The sequence below is a fragment of the Hemiscyllium ocellatum genome, chromosome 30 (assembly GCF_020745735.1).
Source record: "Hemiscyllium ocellatum isolate sHemOce1 chromosome 30, sHemOce1.pat.X.cur, whole genome shotgun sequence".
Taxonomy (NCBI): domain Eukaryota; kingdom Metazoa; phylum Chordata; class Chondrichthyes; order Orectolobiformes; family Hemiscylliidae; genus Hemiscyllium; species Hemiscyllium ocellatum.
In genome coordinates this window covers 34,027,107-34,045,847 of record NC_083430.1, presented here as the reverse complement: position 1 = coordinate 34,045,847, position 18,741 = coordinate 34,027,107, and the positions used below count along the sequence as shown (strand labels likewise).

Genomic DNA, 18,741 nt, shown 5'->3' with positions numbered 1-18,741 from the left:
TTCACATCATAAGAATGTTACGTCAAATAACCTCTTGAATACACCTGTTATTCAATAAAAACATAGGTGACTTACCAACCTGACTTCAGGTTCTCATCCTATCATAGTGCCCTTAGATTCTCATAGTAAGTTTTGAATTTAAAGTTCTAAATGGTCAAACCTTTAAACCCATACTGTGACTCACTGTTCTAGGCTGTCCAGCAGGGATGGCAAGCAACATGTACAACCACAGTGATCACCATGATCAGAGCCACCAGAACTGATGGCAATAGTTTACATTTAAGCATTAAAACTATCAACTCAAAAATCACAGAACGGGTTCTGAGGAAGGCTCACTCGACCCGAAACATTAATTTTAATTTCTCTTCAAAGATGCAGTCAGACCGGCTGAGTTTTTCTAGCTACTTCTGTTTTTGTTTCTGATTTACAGCATTCGCAGTTTTTTTCACTTTTAAAGAAGTATCACAGGTTTGTCAGTAAAACAAAGGTTTGTACAGTAGCCATATTTAAGACAAAAAAAAATCTTTGTATGACAGAAATAGCTGCTTTTCACAATGATTACGAAGTGGCATGTTTCAAATGGAAGGCAGATGACAAACCCGTATGTCTGAAGTGACTAATAGAGTTCATTCAAAATGTTCATGAATGCAGTTTGACATTTCTAATTTCTGCTCACAAGAAGAAATGAAGTTGTGGAGAGGGAGGAATGCCAACCAATTCAAGCTATCGTTAATAAGATGGCAAAAACACCATTCTTTGTCAGTTTAAAAGTATAAAAGACACACACGACATGGAAGGCCTCAGGGTCTTCAAATTACCTAGACAGTAGTGTAAATAGGCTGAACAGAAATTCTGGAAACAGCGTCCCATATTATCCAACCAAAGATTGTACAAGTATTAGAGGTGGTGTGTTTCCTGTTTCTTCCCCCCGCGCCCCCCCCCCCCAAAAAAAATGGAAGATCTCACTTGGTTTGCACACCTTAAGGATGTCAGGAGATGCATGTCAAAGTTCAGCTCCCTCTTTCCGAGAAAACTGTGTGTATGGATAGTAGATAAATTACTGTGGAGAGAGAGAATGGGACATTACTGCCAGCCAATTGGCTGTAATTCAAAGCTTATCCTGTGGTGCAAAAAGAGTTAGGCAGAGTAAAAAGGTAAAGTTGCCATAACAGACCACAGGACTTTTCGGAGAGAGACAGACAGATGATTAGTGGTGGTTTAACCTGAGGGTCACCAGGTTCAGGCGAGAGGAGAGATTGAGAAAGTTCAGGTAACCTCAGCCAGTGCAGGGATTGAACCTACACTGTTGGCATTACTCTGCATTGTAAATTGTCCATTTATTTGAGCTAACACAAATAAAGATGGAAGAACTATGCTCAGTTTTTTCTCACTAATCTGCTGCATCATTTTTGAGCTATACTTAATTGCACCTACAGTTCTATACTTTTTAAACTGATAAAAATATCTAAATAAGTGGCTTTTAACCTGTACACTGGTCTAACATTTTTTTTTGCATGAGCCTGTAAGAAAACATTTTGGATATTTCATGATCTGTAGTAAATAATTTTCTGCTGTTCAATGTTAACGGTCAAGACTGATGCAGCACTAACTCCAAAAAAAGACTGAAGACTTTGGGGGTTAGTTCAGAGAGTCGGCCCACTTATAGAAAATTGTCTCCATATGAATGAGAATAAAGATGGTGAAAAGCCTGACATAACAAATATCTAGCAAAAACAACTAGCAACTGCCAAACATCCTTAGCTATCCCGAAAACAGAATCGACTTCCACTTCTGCCTACAAACACAAATTATTCTAATATGGACAATGTTAAAAGTCCCAACACCAGGTTATAGTCCAACAGGTTTATTTGGAAGCACTAGCTTTTAGAGTGCCGCTCCTTCATCAGGTGGTCGTGTAGGTTAAGATCATATTCTAATGTGTGTAACCTAGCTGCACTCAACTTAAGGAAAATGAAAAATCAGTCTGGCTCCACACATGGTGTTGTGGAAAATAAGACAGGTGCTGAGTAAAATTTTAGCTAAATAGTCACAATAGCTCAATGTGACCTTGTTTTGTGCTGCTCCAATTCTCAACTCTTGTTAATCTCAATTTTCCACTGCTTCACAATTGGCTGCCACATTTCAGATGCCTGGGTTTAAACTCTGGAGTTCTGTCCTATGCCCCTCCTCTATTAAGATGTCTCTTAACAACTCTCGTTTTGGTCAAGCTTTTAATCACCTTTCCAAATATATCCTTATGTGACTCCGTTTCACAATTTTTGTAAGAAATAGGAGAAGCAAGCAACATGGCCCCTTGAACCAGCTCCATCATTCAATACAGTTATTGGTCTTAAACTCCATTTTCCCCATCAACTCCCCACATCTCTTGATTCCAAGTCAACATTGTGTCTCTCACCTTTTAAACATATTCGGTTATGACACATCCACAACCCTATCAGGTAGAGAATTCCAAAAGATTCACAACCCTACAACTGAAGACATTTTGTCTTAAGCTAAAATGTTCAGCCCTTACCCTGAGACCGTGCCCCCATGTTCTACATCCCGCAGCCTAGGGATGGATAACATTTCTAAGAAAATTTTGCCAAATTTAAGATGCTGTACAAATGCAAATTGTCACTGTTAACAATACATCAACTTACATAGGCAGCATACTATGAGGACTATTCATACTTTAGCTACCATTCATTTACACATGCCTCAAGTTGTCGCAACATATCAAAACCTGATGTTTTAATTTAGGAATCCATCAGTGAAACACCAGTGCTAAAAGCTGTTATCTAAGCTCTTCGAACCACACAAGTCAAACAAAACAAAATAGCTGATTTTTAAAAAAAGTGTAACCAGAATTGTGACCCCCAGGCTAAAAGGGGAAGACAGTTCTTTTGGTAGGATGGGGGATAAGCAAGGCAACCAGATTCATAACCACACACTTTTTATTCATTTTCTAGATTGCCCAACAGAAGGCAAGAACATAAACTGCTGTAAAAGGTTAAAGCAATATTGTCTTCTGAAAGAAGTGAACAGCTTAATGTTGCAGCAAAGCACCCTGACTCCCATGCGCTTAAGTTGATACCTAACATTACGGGTTGTGAAAATGGTGGGGATTGTTCAGTAAACTTGGTTTGCAAATGCTGCTGGCCCAAATTTGAAAGCAGTCACTGTCAGACTGTGGGGCACTGCAACCTGAATTAAAAAGTGCAGCGTCTAACGAAGGAACATGCAACAGTAGACAGGAGTGCCCATGTTTAGCTAAACCCCACCAAATTAGTAGCGGTGCGATCAGCCTAAAGTAGTCATTTTAGATAGAAGTGAGAATACTGTCTTGTTAGAACACTGGCTCACTTGACAGAATAAGTTTCTTAGTGTGGTTGTGACCTATACACCTAGGCTTCCAAATTGATAAGAAGTTGATTTCAGCTTGGGGTACCACAGGATCATTGCAGACTCAGGGAGCAGTAGTCAATGGAAATATATTTATGGCACAAGCTCTGCAGGAAAACCAACCCCCTTTCCTACAACTGAATACCTTGTTGCCATTCAGCACCCGGTTTTACACATTTACAGTTGCCAAATTGGACACTGCAACACCACAAAAGGAGGCCATTAGCCAAATGTACCCATGTCAGCTCTTTGAAACAACTATCTTATTTGTCACAATCCACTGCCCTTTGCCCATAGCCTTGCACATGTTGTCCCATCAAATGCAAAGCCAAATCCTTTTTGCAGGTTTTATCCTTTTGTGCAGCACTTTCCAGATCCCCTTTAGTTTATTTTTGCCAATTATAAAGTGTGGGGACCACAAGGTCTAGGAAGCCACAGTAACACACACAAGTGTTAAAACAAGCCCTAAAAATCAGCAGCATGATTCAACAACCTCATTATGAGACACTCCCTGAGGCAATGACAAAGGAGAACCGTTTATCAATGAAGGGTGCGTTACAGTGGAGCCCTGTTTGCTTTCTTGATTAATCCAGGAAAGGTAAATAACTCAGGGATCACAGTAGGCTGGAGGGCAGAACCTCCAGTAGCCAAGCATACATTTAAAGCCTCTTAACCTCCTTCATAAACTGCAGAAAGTACTTTTTCTGTGCTGTTGATGGATAGAGTACAGACCGTCAGTCACTTGTAAACTTAAAAGACTAAAATCCTTGGTGCACACTGATCAAAGACCTCAGCAATGCTGATACCTGCAGATCACAACATTAAATACCAGTCACAACAATTAGTCAGCACAAAACCATGTTGTTCAGTGAGGTTTTGTACCCATGGAGGAGGATTTGAAAAAACGCGACTTAAAGTAACTACCTATTCTACAATTTAAAAAAGGACCATTCAGACCACCCTGTTAGTACATTACCTCACAATGGAACCTCTGGTTCCAGGGGATTTAAAGGGGCCAGCTAGTCAACTGTGGGTCATCACAGACAATTCTGATGCTGCCCTGGCATAATATTCACGCAAGTACGCATTCAGGAAGGAGCATCTATTCCTTGTCTTTCAAAATAGACAGCCCATTCATAAAATTATTCATGATCATAAAATTAGTATATTTATTCATTGAAGGTTGTCATAGATCTTGGGACACCATGAAGTGAGATTACCTATCACAGCATAGTCCAAAGGTCCGTACCCGGAAGCTTTAGATTATGATAGAAGAGCTGGTGGACTCCATTGTGGTTCATAATGACCACAAACATAGCAAGTGTTATTGCTTGAGGATCTCAGGCTCAGAGTTGATGAGCTGGATGCTGATGTTCGAACACTGCGACACTTTGGTGGAGGGAAGAATTACCTGGCCACTGTGTTTCACAAGACGATCACAATCCCTCGATAAAGTACCTTGAATTCGGCCAGTGGTCAGGGACAGGAGGGTGCGACTATAAGCGAGGCAAGTAAAGAGATCCAGGGGATAGTGCTGAAGGAGCTTCAGCCCTTGAGCTTTTCCTGATGAAGAGCTTATTCCTGAAACGTCGACTCTCCTGCTCCCCCGATGCTGCCTGACCGTCTGTGCTTTTCCAGAACCACACTCTTCGACTCTAACCTCCAGCATCTGCAATCCTCACTTTCTCCTCTTTGAGCTTGTCGAACAGGTTTGAGATTCTTGCTCCTTGTGTGGATGAGAGTGGGGCTCTAGGGAGGATGAGCAAACTGATATAACACCTGTGGCACAGGGGGCCATTCAAGAATGGGGAGAAACAAATGTAGTTGCAAACAGGTATTATTTAGTCAGAGAAAAAGCCATTGTTCAGTGGCCAGAATCAAGAGTTCTGAAAGCTGTGTTGCCCGAGAACAGGATATATCATCTGGGCTGCAAAGGTACTTGGATTGCAAGGAGAAGATCCAGTTGCCGTGATCCACGTCGGTACCAATGATAAAGGCAGAAAAAGGAAAGAAGTTCTGTTGAGGATATGTAAGCAATTAGGGGTGAAATTAATAAGCAGAATCAAAAAAATTAATCATCTTTGGATTATTACCTGAGCTTTGAGCTCGCACTAGGTCAACAAGATTAAAGAGGTATACACATGGCTCAAAACATGGTGAGAGAGAGAAACGGGTTTGAACTCATCAGATATTGGCACCAGTAGCGGGGAAAGAGGGAGCGGTCCCAATGGGATGGTGTGCATCTGAATCATGCTGGGACCAGAGTCCTGGTAAATGACAACAACAGTGGAGGTGGATAGGGCTTTAAGCTAAATACTGGGAGGTGGGGAGGGAGTGTGTGTAAACTGCATGGAAAATGTAACAACCACAAGACATAGGAGTGGAAGTAAGGCCATTTGGCCCATCAAGTCCACTCCATCATTTAACCATGGCTGTTGGGCATTTCAACGCCACTTACCCACACTCTCCCCGTATCCCTTAATTCCTTACAAGATTAAGAATTTATCAATCTCTGCCTCGAAGACATTTAACGTGAAGAGGCTCCACTGCGCTCAGTGGCAATGAATTCCACAGGCCCACTATTCTCTGGCTGAAGATGTATCTCCTCATTTCTGTTCTAAATTGAGGCTGTGCCCTCTAATTCTAAGGCTGTGCCCACAGGTCCTAGTCGCCCCGCCTAATGGAAAAGCATCCACCTTTTCTAAGCCATGCATTATCTAGTAAGTTTCTATTAGATCTCCCCTTGACCTTCTGAACTCTGATGAATACAATCCCAGGATCCTCAGTTGTTCATTGTATGTTAGACCTACCATTTCAGGGATCATCCATGTGAATCTTCGCTGGACATGCTCCAGTGCCAGTATGTCCCTCCTGAGGTGTGGGGCCCAAAATTGGACACAGGATTCTAAATGGGGCCTAACTATAGATTTATATAGTCTCAGAAGCACATTGCTGCTTTTATATTGCAGCCCTCTTGAGATAAATGTTGCCCTTACATTTGCTTCCTTTATCACAGATTCAATCTGCAAGTCAACCTTTAGAAAATCCTGGACTAGCACTCCCAAATCCCTTTGTACTTCTGCTTTATAAATTTCCTCACCATTTAAAAAAATAGTCCATGCCTGTATCCTTTTTTTCCAAAGTGCAAAACCTCGCATTTGGTCATGTTGAATTTCATCAGCCATTTCCAGGACCATTCTCCTAAACTATCTAAATCTTTCTGCAGTCTCCCCACTTCCTCAGTATTACCTGCCTATCCACCTAACTTCGTATCATCAGTAAACTGCACCAGAATGCCCCCTGTCCCTTCATCCAGATCATTAATATATAAAGTGAACAGCTGCGGACCCAACACCAAATCCTGCAGGACACCACTTATCAGCGGTTGCCATTCTGAAAAAGAATCTTTTATCCCAACTCTCTGCCTTGTATCAGACAGCTAATCCTCAATCCATGCCAGTAGCTCACCTCGAACACCATTGGTCCTCACCTTACGCCGCACCTCCCATGAGGCACCTTATCAAAAGCCATTTGGAAGTCTAGATAGATAACATCTACTGGTCTAACCTACTTGTTACCACTTCAAATAATTCTAACAGGTTTGTCAGGTACGAACTCCCCTTAGAGTAAAAAGTGAGGTCTGCAGATGCTGGAGATCAGAGCTGAAAATGTGTTGCCGGTTAAAGCACAGCAGGTCAGGCAGCATCCAAGGAACAGGGAATTCGACGTTTCGGGCCAGAGTTTCCTGATGAAGGGCTCTGGCCTGAAACGTCGAATTCCCTGTTCCTTTTTACGAACTCCCCTTACTAAATCCATGCTGACTTGTTCTAATTGGCTCTGCACTTCCAAGAATTTAGAAATCTCATCCTTAATGATGGATTCTAGAATCGGCCTATGATTTTCCATCTTTTGTCTTGATTCTTTCAAGAACAAGGAGGTTACAACAGCGATTTTCCAATCATCTGGGACTTCGCCTGACTCGAGTGACCTTTGAAAGATCACAACGAACACCTCCACCATTTCCTCAGTCACTTCCTTCAGAACTCTAGGATGTAGCCCATCGGGGCTAGAAGATTTATCAACTTTTAGATCTTCTGGCTTTTCTAGTACTTTCTCTTTTGTAATGGCTATCATACTCTGCCCCTTGACTCTCCTTAATTGTTATGATATTACTCCTGTCTTCCACTGTGAAGACTGATGCAAAGTACCTATTAAGATCTTCAGCTATTTCCTCATCTCCCAGCACTAGCCTTCCTGCATCAATTTGGAGCGACATGTCTACTTTTGCCTTTCGTTGTTTATTATGTATTGAAACTTTTACTATCATTTTGAATATTACTGGCTAGCCTACCTTCATATTTGATCCTCTCCTTCCTTATTTCTCTGTTATCTTCTTTGTTTTTTTAGTCTTCATAACCTTCTGATTTCCCAGTGCCCTCGGCCACTTTATAAGCTCCTTTGTCAGCCATTTGACCCTATGTCATTCAGTGCCATAGATTTAAATTCATTCTTAACTAACAAGACAACCCTGCCTCCTCTGCCCATCTCAGTCTTTTTGATGAGTCATAAATCCTTGGATGCTTAACTGCCAGTCAGTCCTGAACTCCTTCCAACTACGTCTGTCATGCCTACCACATCATAATCATGCATGCTGATTTATGACATTAATTCATCTACTTTGTTACGAATACTATTAGCATTCAGGTAAAGCACCTTAATGCTAATTTTCTTATCCTCACAATTTCCATCACCTGTAGTAGTATGTCCTAAGTTATCCTTCCTTTTTGCTTCATCCTAGTTTGCCTTGAACTTAAACCCTGTACACAAGCTAACCTGCTGCTTATTTTTCTACCTGACTCCATACTACTTGTTGCTTTCCCTTTCCCTTCCCCCAACTCAAGTTTAAGATCCAAGGGACCACCCTAATTATCCTTTTCGCTACAACACTAGTTCCAGATTGGGACGGTCTCCACCTGAACCATCGGTACAGAACCGCACCCCCCCCTCAAAACCCCGGTTCGAAACCTGATGCCAATGTCCCATGAAATGAAATCCCTCTTTCCCACATCAATCTCTTAGCCACGTGTACTTCCTCAATTTTCTTATCTCTATGCCAATCAGCATGTGGCTCGGGCAGTAATCCAGAGATTATGACCCTTGAGGACCTGTTCTTCAATTTCCTTCCTAGTACTCGATAATCCCCAAACAGGTCCTCCTTCCTAGCCTTGCCCATGTTGGCAGTGCCAAAGTGGACCATAACAACTGGATCTTCTCCCTCCCGCTGCAATATCCTTTCAAGCCGGTCAGAGATGTCCTGCATCCTGGCACCGGGCAGGCAACACACCATGGGGGACTCTCGATCCAGCTTGCAAAGGATACTGTCTCCCTAATTGTAGGATCCCTATAACAACTGTTTGCCTTTTTGCTCGCCCTCTTGAATGGCCTTCTGCACCATGGGTGCTGTGGTCAGCTGGCTGATCCAGTCCACAGCACTGCTCCTCATCCATACAGGGAACAAAAATCTTATATCTGTTGGACAAGGTCAATGGCTAAGGCTCCCCACTCCTGAACTCAGAATCCCCCCAACCTGACTCTCAGTCACACCCTGTTGTCCCTGATCACTGACTGAACTTGAATTACGTAGTCTACCAGGTGCGACTGTCTCCTGAAACAAAGCACCCAGATAACTCTTCTCCTCCCGGATGTGCCACAGTGTTTGAAGCTCAGATTCCAGATCATCAATTCTGATCCGGAGTTATTCCAGCAACCAACAATTGCTGCAGATGTGGTTACTACTGTTCACAATGGTATCAGCCAGCTCCCACTTTATTCAGCTTGAGGGGGAGATTCAGCAAAGGTTTTTAAGTTTCCAAAGCAGTTAATACGACAGAGTATAGACAGGCTCAAGAGTCTAACTTCAGGCACAACAGATGAGGGGAGAACTATGAGAAATGGGGCAGTCAATGCAGGATGGAGGGTGTTGAAACTTAATGAATGCAATTCAGGAAGCAAGGTCAATGGGAGCCAGCAGCACAATTGAAATTGATGTATATGATGTTGTGGGTACCACAAGGGGATCAGGGCTAGGAACTATATACTCAAGGATACCCATCTTATCGAAAGGATGGCATATGGGCAAAGGTGGCAAGATTGTCTTTTAGGGATATCTGGTCGGCATGAACTGGTTGGACTGAAGGGTCTGTTTCCATGCTGTACATCTCTATGACTCTAGTAAGAAATAAAACTAAAATACCAAGAAATGCTATAGAGTCAAAAGGTGTAGTATCAGCGAGAGTACAGTTGAGGAACCGTAATGGCAAAAAAAACCTTGATGGGAGTTATATATAGGCTTCTGAACAGTCGTCAGGATACAGAAAGACAAAAAAAAAAATCAGGAGATTGAAAAGGCATGTAAGAAAGGCACTATTACAATAATCACGGGGGACTTTAATATGAGGGAGACTGGGAAAATCAGGTGGATATGGAATGCCTTGGAGATTTTTTTTAAGAGCAGGCAGTGATAGGGGAAAATAGGGAACAGGCAACTCTGCATTTGGTGGTGTACAATAAAGTAGACTTAATTAGGAGGCTGCAGATGAATGAACCCCAAGGGGACAGTGACCATAATATGATGAAATTCCTACTTCTTGGAGAGGGAGAAGATGGAATCAGACATAACAGCATTGCAATTGAGTAAAGGTAACTACAAAGACATGAGGGAGGAGCTGGCCTGAGTTAATTGGATGAGGGGCCAAGCAAGGAGCAGTCATGGCAGGGATTTCAGAGAGTTAAGCAGGAGGCACAACAGAAATTCATCCCAAGAAAGAAACAACATAATAAGGAGAGGAAAGGCAACCATGGCTGACAAGGGAAGTCTGGGACAACATCAAAACAAAAAGAAAAACATACAATGTGGTGAAAATTATTGAGAAGCCACAGGATAGTAAAGCTTTTAAAAACCTTAAAACCACAAGATATTGCAGCAGAAATTAGGCCATTCAGCCCATCGCTAGCAGACGATAATTAAAAATGCAATAAGGAGAAAGGGTAAGCAGGCTAGTAACATAATAGATTACAAGAGCTTTTTTTTTAAAAAAGATATAGACAGCAAAACAGAAAAGAATGGATTTATAACCACTGGAAAATGAAGCTGCAGTAGTCATAATGGGGAACAAATAAATGGTGGAGGGAACTGAATAAGGCACTTAGAGTCAGAGATGTACAACATGGAAACAGACCCTTCGGCCCAACCTGTCCATGCCAACCAGATATCTCAAACCAATCTAGTCCCACCTGCCAGCACCCGGCCCATATCCCTCCAAACCCTTCCTATTCATATACCCGCCCAAATGCCTTTTAAATGTTGCAATTGTACCAGCCTCCACCACATCCTCTGGCAACTCATTCCATACATGTTCCACCCAATGCGTGAAAAAATTGCCCCTTAGGTCTCTTTTATATCTTTCCCCTCTCACCCTAAACCTATGCCCTCTAGTTCTGGACTCCCCCACCCCGGGGAAAAACTTTGCCTATTTACCTTATCCATGCCTCTCATGATTTTATAAACCCCTATAAGGTCACCCCTCAGCCTCCGACACTCTTGGGAACACAGCCCCCGCCTATTCAACCTCTCCGTATAGCTCAAATCCTCCAACCCTGGCAGCATCATCGTAAATCTTTTCTGAACCCTTTCAAGTTTCACATCTTTCCGATAGGAAGGAGACCAGAATTGCATGCAATATTCCAACAGTGGCCTAACCAATGTCATGTACAACCGTTGTCTGACCTCCCAATTCCTGTACGCAATACTCTGACCAATAAAGGAAAGCATACCAAATGCCTTCTTCACTATCCTATCTACCTGCGATTCCACTTTCAAGGAGCTATGAACCTGCATTCCAAGGTCTCTTTGTTCAGCAACAGTCCCTAGGACCTTACCATTAAGTGTATAAGTCCTGCTAAGATTTGCTTTCCCAAAATGCAGCACCTCGCATTTATCTGAATTAAACTCCATCTGCCACTTCTCGGCCATTCGCCCATCTGGTCCAGATCCTGTTGTAATCTGGAGGTAACCTTCTTCGGTGCCCACTACACCTCCAACTTTGGTGTCATCTGCAAACCTACTAACTGTACCTCTTATGCTCGCATCCAAATCATTTATGTAAATGACAAAAAGTAGAGGACCCAGCACCAATCTTTGTGGCACTCCACTGGTCACAGGCCTCCAGTCTGAAAAACAACTCTCCACCACCACCCTCTGTCTTCTACCTTTGAACCAGTTCTGTATCCAAATGGCTAGTTCTCCCTTTACTCCATGAGATCTAACCTTGCTAATCAGTCTCCCATGGGGAACCATGTCGCTCACCTTACTGAAGGCCATATAGATCACATCTACTACTCTGCCCTCATCAATCTTCTTTGTTACTTCTTCAAAAAACTCAATCAAGTTTGTGAGACATGATTTCCCATGCACAAAGCCATGTTGACTATCCCTGATCAGTCCTTGCCTTTCCAAACACATGTACATCCTGTCCCTCAGGATTCCCTCCAACAACTTGCCCACCACTGACATCAGGCTCACTGGTCTATAGTTCCCTGGCTTGTCCTTACTACCCTTCTTAAAGAGTGGCACCACATTAGTCAACCTCCAGTCTTCCAGCACCTCACCTGTGACTATTGATGATACAAATATCTCAGCAATAGGCCCAGCAATCACTTCTCTAGCTTCCCACAGAGTTCCAGGGTATACCTGATCAGATCCTGGGGATTTATCCACCGTTATGCATTTCAAGACATCCAGCACTTCCTCCAGTGGACATTTTGCAATGCATTTCACATCAGTTTTCACAATGGAAGACATTAGCAGCATACTACAACTTCAAGAGAGTCAGGGACAGAGGTGAGTGCAGTGGCCATCACTAAGGTGGTGGTGTTGGGGAAGCTGAAAGGTCTGAAGATGTTATAGTCCATGATTAAGGATGCAACTGCATAGTGCTTGGAAGTGCATGGTAAAATCGGGCCAAGTCAACAAGGCTTCATCAGGAGAAGGTCATACCTAACAAATCTACTCAAAGTCTTTTAGGAGGTCATTAGCATCAGCATTTACTGTGTAGAAAGATATATAATGTGTTGAATTAAATAGTGACATCTTTACAAATGCCCATATTACAGAGGTGGTGGTGCTGAACGTCTTAAAACATAAAAATGGATAAATCCGAGGTACCAGATCAGGTGTAACCAAGAACTCTGTGAGAAGAGAGGAAAGTGGTTGCTGGGCCCCTTGCTGAGATATTTGTATCGTAGATAGCCACAGGTGAGGTGCTGCAAGACTGGGGGTTGCCTAACGTGGTGCCACTATTTAAGAAAGAAGGTAAGTAAAGGCCGAGGAACTGTAGACCGGTGAGTCTAATGTCAGTGACAGGGATGGGGTTTAGATGTATTTGGAAAGGTAAAAACCAATTAGGGATAGTCACCATGGCTTTCTGCAGGGGAAATCATGTCTCACTAACTTGATTGAGTTTTCTGAAGTAGTAATGAAGAGGATTGATGAGGGGATAGTGGTGAAGATGATATATATGGACTTCAGTAAGGCGGTCAACAAGGTTCAACATTATAGACTGGTCAGCAAGATTAGATCACATGGAATAGAGGGAGAACTAGCTACTCTGTATATGCCCACAAAAGGATACAGAACTTACTCCAAAATCGAAGACAGAGTGGTGATGGAGGGCTGCTTTTCAGGCTGGAGGTTGTTTGACCAAGGAACAGCACTGGATCCAATGCTTTCACCATTTTTATAAATGATTTGGATGTGAGCATATGTTTAACAAGTTTCCAGATGACACCAAAACTGGAAGTGTAGTGGATAGTGAAGAAGGTTACCTCAGAGTACAACTGGATCTTGATCACACGAGCCAATGAGCTGAGAACTAGCAGATGGAGTTTAATTTAGATAAATGTGAGGTGCTGTATTTTGGAAAGGCAAATCAGGACAGGATTCATTCACTTAATGGTAAGTTCCTGAGGTGTATTGTTGAACAAAGAGATCCTGGAGTATAGGTTCATAGTCTCTTGAAAGTGGAGTCACAGGTCGATAGAATAGTTGAAGGCAGCGTTTGACATGCTTGCAGTTATTGGTCAGTGCATTGAGTATAGAAGTTGGGAGGTCATGCCGTGGCAGTACAGGACATTGGTTCAGTCACTTTTGGAATAACGTGTGCAATTCTGGTCTCCCTCCTATAGGAAGGATGCGAACCTTGAAAGGGCTCAGAAAAGATTTACAAGAATGTTGCCAGGATTGGAGGGTTTGAGCTATAGGGAGAGGCTGAACAGGCTGAGGCTATTTTCCATGCAGCAAAGTCTGAGGGGTGACTTTAATTATAAAATCATGAGGGGCATGGATAGGGTAAATAGCCACCATATTTTCCCCAGGGTGGGGTGTCTAAAACTAGAGGGCATAGGTTTATATGAGGGGGGTTTAAGATATAAAAAGAACCTAAAGGGCAACTTTTTCACACAGAAGGTGGCGCCTGTATGGAATGAGCTGCCAGAGGAAGTGGTGGAGGCTGGTATGATTACAGCATTTAAAAGGTACCTGGATGGTTGTATGAATAGAAGGGTTTTCGAGGGATATGGGCCAAGTGCCGACAAATGGGACTAGATTTATTTACAATATCTGGTTAGCATGAATGAGTTGGAACTAAGGGTCTCTTTCTGTGCTGTGTATCTCTATGACTCTAAGTTAAACAAAGGAGAGCCAGTGGACATGACCTGTTCAATTTTCCAGAAGGACATTGACAAGGCTGTTAAATAAGACAAGACCCCATTGTGTTCGGGACAAGGTACTGGCATCGATAAGGTATAGCTGAAAATGTGTTGCTGGTTAAAGCGCAGCAGGTCAGGCAGCATCCAAGGAACAGGAAATTTGATGTTTCGGGCATAAGCCCTTCATCAGAATGCCCGAAACGTCGAATTTCCTGTTCCTTGGATGCTGCCTGACCTGCTGCGCTTTAACCAGCAACACATTTTCAGCTCTGACCTCCAGCATCTGCACACCTCACTTTTTACTGGATAAGATATAGGCTGACCAGTAGAAGTCTTTTACAGGATGGCAGCTGGTAACTAACGGAGGTCCACAGGGGTCAGCGTTGGAACCACAAATATTCACATTATACATTAATGACCCAAAAGAAGGAACTGAAAGCTAAGTTCGCAGATGAACAAAGAGAGACGAAGATACAAGTCGCGTTGAGGAAGGCCGCAGAAGGACTTCAACAAGCTAGGAGAGCAGCCAAAGAAGCGGCAGATATGATTCAAGTAAGAAAGTGGAAGTTGTGCGTTTTGGTAGAAGAGATGGTGTAGGAGAAATTCATTTTCTAACTAGAAAAGACTTCAGAAATCTGAAGCATTAAGAGACCTGGGAGCCCTAGTTCAGGCATCTCTTAAGGTTAACATGCAGGTTCAGCTAGCAGTTATAAAGGCTGTGCAATGTTAGCATTCATTTCAAGAGGGCAAGAATACAACACCAAAGATGTACTGCTGAGACTGTATAAGGGTTTCATCAGATCATATTCGACCAGACAGCAGTACTCTGTAGAACTCATTGATGCAGAAAGCTGTGGAAGACAAGTCATTAACTGTATTTAAGACTGTGATAGGTATGTTCTTGATTAGTAAGGAACTAAGGGTTATGGGGTGAGGCAGGAGAGTTAGATTGAGTGTGCTCATGGCTGATATGTTTCTCAATGAGCTGAGTGGTTTAATTCTGCTCCTATATCCAATGGTTACCTAGAATTTTTCCCACAACCTTTGGCAACCTTTCATCTTTAAAAAAAATGTAGAGAGATCCAGCCCAATATATGACAAATTAAAGACAAAACATGAAATTATCCATTTTCCTACCTCTGCCTCAGCGTTTGTCAAACCAGTCACATCCCAAGGTGACAGGGTAGATGGATCAGCTGCTCCCAGGACCTTGTCATTTCCTGAGTTCACAAACCAGCTGGAGCTAGCATTAAAAAAGAAGTATGAATGTGTTAAAGCAGTTCAGAAACCATTGTCTCGCCCGCTTTCTGGGATAGGGTTGTCTTCTAAGATTGGATGGGCTAAACCTGTACCCATGAGTTACATGGGTAGCCCATTGAAGACACAACTGGGGAGGAATTTCTTCTGAGGGTAGTGAATCTGGAATTGTCACAGCAGAGAATAGTTAAGGCTGTGCTGTTAAGTACTTTCAAGACTGAAATATTCCAGTATGGAATCAAGGGCTCGGAGCAAAAGAGAGGTAAGTGGAATAGTTGAGGATTATCAGATCTGCCGTGATCTCATTGAATGGTGAAGGAGACACAATGAGTTGAATGGCCTATTACTGCTTCTACATCTTATGGTTTTTGGGCTCCACTCATCACTGGTCTCATTGGTCACATACCTGAGCTCATTCGCATTCTGTCTCTCACCAACTCAGCGCCTGCCACATCCTCCCCTCCCCTCCCCTCCAAGCAACCTCCATCAACCCTACATCCCTCTAAGTTCTCTGTACTCCTCTAATTCTACCCTCTTGCATACCCTGATTTCAGTCACTTCATCCACTAGACAAAACGTCACCAGCTGCCCAAGCCACAAAGATCGGAGATTCCCTCCTTAAACCTCACGCTCTTTATCCCTTCACACAAGACACTTACTAAAACCACAGTTTGACCAAGCAGTTGGTTATCTGTCCTTATATCTTATGTGACTCTGCCACATTTTGTTTGATGCTAGCCCTGGGGTTTCTCTCATTAAAAGGTGTTATGCTGTGTTATCGCACAGTCAAAATAACATGAAGAAATTAAGATATCCTCCTTCAGCCATCGCACGAATCAGTGTAGTACTGAATCGTGTACATTCTACATCAGGAAGGGCACAGCTTTGATCCTGGACCTTTGATAAATTAACTGTGCACCAGCTGAAGCAAAGCATTAATTAGCCGTACCACCTCTCCTGACGATTGTCAGGATACCTTGCTCAAATTTTCAGGCTTTCAACCTCTGGCGCAGGTGTCTAAAGAGCCAGGCTTGGCATTGATGTACCTCGTATAGAGCAAAGAATTAGCAAAGGAAGAGTTTGTTCAGTTCGTCATTTCTGTGCTAACTGTTTCCATCCAACTGTTAATTTCTCCTCTTTTGCTCTTTTCCTCATAACACTAACTCCTTTCCCCTAAAGTATAAAGCCAACTTCTTTCTGAAAGTTACTGCTGAATCTGCTTCCACCAACCTATTAGGTTTCAGATTCCAGATTATGATAACTTATCATACATAAAAAAAGTCTCACCATGTTGCAGGACATCCTAAAACTCATTAAAACCAATAGAGTATTTAACACACAAGAGAAAACATGGTAGTCAATGTCAATAAGCAAAATATTAACCAAATAATGTGTCTTTGAGATGTTGATCAAGAGATAAATATTAGCCAGAATACTGAAGAATTCCTCCTCACTTCTGCCAAACAATAGAAAAATCATCTTTTCCATTCATTCTCAAGGGCAAATAAATCTTCAGTTTAACACCTTAGCCAAATAGCAACACCTCAGTGCAGCACTCATTCAGTGTCAGCTTAGATTTAGTGCTCTGCAGTGGGTTGTAAACCCACAAAGTCAGACCCAAGAGCATCAGCAATTGAACAAAGGCCAACACCCACTGCCTAAGTTCAAACATGAAGTGACTCTGACATTCTGAACTGTCGTCAACACCAGTAGAACTGTATCCCGACATGAATGAACAGTCGAGAGACAGACCAGATGAAACAACTCAGCAATAAAATAGAAGTATGTTAGACTCTGAGCTGTTTGGTTTAAAACTACATCTACTTATGACAAGAACATTTAGAAATGCAGTAAACGCAGGCACTCCTTGTTCAGTATCAAAAGCTCAATTAATTCTGTGGGTGGACAACCAAACCTTATGTTATAGTACAGATCAATCAATCAGTACACCATCAACTCCAGAGGAAGGTCAAAGAAACAACTCTAGTAATATGGATACCTACCTGCTATGAAGCTTACTTTAAAACTCTGGCTCCCATCAATGGCAGAAACATTATATGCTGAAGCCCTTGGAATACACACCTCTGATTTTCACATTAGCTCATATCAATTGTTTGGTGGGGCTAAAAAGTCTACAATGATAGAATTTGAATCATATTCTGAAAAATAAGCTGAAGTCCATGGTTTTACTATATACAATACTTTTAAAGATCATCTTTTGGGTTTTGAAGGCGATTAGTATAAATGTGATATCAATGAATCTGATGGCAGCTGTAACTGTACATGCCCGAAGGGTTCCAGACCAGCTCACCTCGATCTCAGATGCGTCCCACTAGTTCTCTGCTGAACATACAATGCGAAATAAGATAGTACTTGAATGCGTTACCACTGGAACACTGCTTTCCTCACCCAACATTTCAGCATTAATATTTTTCTTACTGATCTTTAATCCAAAACAGGTTAAACCTTGGTTCCCACAACCATTTGTTTAAAAACTAAACATTACTAATTAAGCAAAGTTAACATGAACCTCGAACAGTGAGCAATCAGCACCTTGATGTTTATCAGCAAATATGACGTGCAATTGGCTCATTTCTGAATTCTATGATCACGTTGACCCAATTTATTCTATTACTCAACAAGCTGGACTTATCTATCATGATACTGATGCCAGACTTGAAAGACATGTAGGTCTGACATCAAGTGGCTGACCCAGTCCAAATAAACCAACAAAACCAAAGACTGAATGCACAGGAGAAGCCATTCAACTGCCACGCTCTTTGTTAGAACCATCCAATTAGCTTTATGATCGTTGCCCAGCACCCAAACTTTTTTCCCTCATTTTGAAGAGTTTATCCAATTTCCTTTCACAAGCTGCTATTAAATTGGCTTCCGCCACTTTTTCAGGCAGTACATTCTAGATCATAACTCACAGCATTAAAAGTTTCTCATTTTCGATTCAGATAATTGGCAAAACAGCCAGAAAGAAAAGGTTCCACAAGTCATAGTTGCCAGGCATAATTTGCTCCAAGGCAAAGACCGTGACGGTTAACTGCACCTTCACTTAGAAACCGATCATTCCTTTCAGCTAATTGTCAGATTTATCGCCAGGACTATGTTAAAGTCCAACGAGAAACATTACCTGTTAAACTGAGTCATGTGGACATTTTAGGTTCTCAGTCAGACTGCAGTAAGTGCAGCACATTTCATGCAGGCTCACCCTGTGGGCTGTATACGCCTGAGCATTTATTCACTCTCAAAATATAAATGTCACGGGCAATGCCACCTTTTACTGCCCATCCCGAAATTGTCCTTGAG

At 42.3% G+C, this 18,741-nt stretch overlaps 1 protein-coding gene across 3 annotated transcripts in view; it reads right to left on the bottom strand.

Moving 5' to 3' along the window:
- The window catches only part of LOC132830169 (phosphatase and actin regulator 4-like), a 175,923-nt gene that overhangs the window by 154,448 nt on the left and 2,734 nt on the right, over positions 1-18,741 (bottom strand). Inside the window, exon 1 of one of the 3 annotated variants that reach the window (XM_060847708.1) lies at positions 15,304-15,394. The exons of 1 other annotated variant lie outside the window; for it this stretch is intronic. The gene's annotated coding sequence lies outside the window, so the exon portion shown is untranslated. Of the gene's footprint in view, positions 1-979; positions 999-15,303; positions 15,395-18,741 lie in introns of those variants that run through there. One more of the 3 variants, XM_060847711.1, reaches the window with a different exon arrangement.